The sequence below is a fragment of the Heptranchias perlo genome, unplaced genomic scaffold, assembly GCF_035084215.1.
Source record: "Heptranchias perlo isolate sHepPer1 unplaced genomic scaffold, sHepPer1.hap1 HAP1_SCAFFOLD_59, whole genome shotgun sequence".
In the NCBI taxonomy this organism is placed as follows: Eukaryota; Metazoa; Chordata; class Chondrichthyes; order Hexanchiformes; family Hexanchidae; genus Heptranchias; species Heptranchias perlo.
Window position 1 is genome coordinate 4,226,762 of NW_027139612.1, and position 2,181 is coordinate 4,228,942.

Genomic DNA, 2,181 nt, shown 5'->3' on the forward strand with positions numbered 1-2,181 from the left:
CATTAGACACGATATCCACTGCTCCACGGTGTGCAGAGAAAGTAGCAGCTCACACTGCCACAGCGCTGCGGTCTGAGCAGGAAATGAGTCAGTCTCGGTCATGCACACGTGACTCCACGAGTCCGGGAGTGTCAAAAGGCGTACAGTGAATATTTACCAAAGAGAGCAATCTTGGCTGCTTCCCTTCGTACAGCGGAGGACTGCAATACAATTATCAGATAAAAGTCATCCTTAGGTTTTTGGTTGGAACTAGCGAACGTGCTTTTGGAGTAAGCAGAAATTAGCTCAAGGCCGTTTTCTTTACTTTACAGACAGCCTACAGCTTAACATGTTGGCGCTGAGGCACAGGAGACCTCCTTTCCTTTCTTGAACCTGAAAGCTTTTTGTGTCTGCCCGAAAACGGCTGTTTTGCTCTAGCATTTGCCTCTGCTCACCAGCAGGGAGTGCCTTTGAGTAACGACACGTCAAACCGCACTCACTTTCAGGCAAATCAGCCTTCGATCGGTCAGTCAAACAGACAGACAGACAAAGCTCTCGCTGTTTCCTCAAGCTCGGGCTGCTGTTCTTTTCCGATGACCTCGTCTGCCTTCCGCAGGCTCGGGCTCTTCTCGGCATCATTCACGATTACTGTGCCTTCCCGTTCTGCGGTTGCTCACTTGCGAATACTCGATACCGCGGATTGGAACAAAGTATTGAAAAAATTCAGGGAGGTGGCAATTCGTGGCGCTGTTTGGAGGCGAGTGTTAAGCGACTATTGTGAAGGGCAAGTGGACTCGCTAAGTAGGGGAATTAGCTCAAATTGTAGAGCGCTCGCTTTGCATGCGAGAAGTAGCGGGATCGATGCCCGCATTCTCCACTCACTTTTTTACCTTGGGGAATTGTCCCGAAACAAAAATGGTGTCAGTTTTCAGCAAATCCAGAACCCACGTCAATCCTCAGCTTCGATAAATCGAGATCAATGAGCAGCAAATCTTGAGGTGTGCTGCAGTCAGCAATTGTTTTTGATTTTGGTGCACAGCAAAGATGGAAAGATGAAGTGAGACATGGAAAAAAGCTTCACAGGTCCTGATATCCATTCTGTGGATTGAACTCAGGATTTGCAAAGTTAATCAAACTAATGCATTCCCTGCTGTGTTAAAAGCGCACGAACAGTGGAAACGGCCAAGCAGCACTGCCAATTTGGTCAGTTTGCAAGCTATCTAAAGTCATAAAGTAATGGACAGTTTGCAAAAACAATCCCGTCAGATAGGAGTTGACCAGACAATCTTTTGGTTTGTCATGAGACACGTTAACCACTGCTCCACTGGTCTCGGGTGTGCGGAGAAAGTAGCAGCTCACACTCCCACAGCGCTGCGGTCTGAGCAGGAACCGAGTCAGTCTCGGTCATGCACACGTGACTCCACGAGTCCGGGAGTGTCAAAAGGCGCACAGTGAATATTTACCAAAGTGAGCAATCTTTGCTGCTTCCCTTCGATCGTTCAGCTGGTACAGCGGAGGACTGCAATACAATTAACAGATAAAAGTCATCCTTAGCTTTCTGGTTGGAACGAGCGAACGTGCTTTTGGAGTAAGCAGAAATTAGCTCAAGGTCGTTTTCTTTACTTTCCAGACAGCCAAAAGCTTAACATGTTGGCGCTGAGGCACAGGAGACCGCCTTTCCATTCTGAAACCACAAAGATTTTTGTGTCTGCCCGAAAACGGCTGTTTTGCTCGAGCACTTGCCTCTGCTCACCAGCAGGGAGTGCCTTTGAATAACAACACGTCAAACCGCACTCACTTTCAGCAAATAAGCCTTCCATCAGTCAGTCAGACCGACAGACAGACAGAGCTCTCGCTGTTTCCTCAAGATCGGGCTGCTGTTCGTTTCCGACGACGTGGTCTGCGTTCCGCAGGCTCGGGCTCTTCTCGGCATCATTCACGATGACTGTGCCTTTCCCTTCTGCTGTTGCTCAATTGCGAATACTCGATACCGCGGATTGGAGCAAAATATTAAAAAACATTCAGGGAGGTGGCAATTCGTGGCGCTGCTTGGAGGCGAGTGTGAAGCGATTATTGTGAAGGACAGTTTAACTTTTGTAACTGGGGAATTATCTCAAATGGTAGAGCGCTCGCTTAGCTTGTGAGAAGCAGTGGGATGGATACCCGCCTTCTATACTCACTTTTTCTACCTTGGGGAATTGT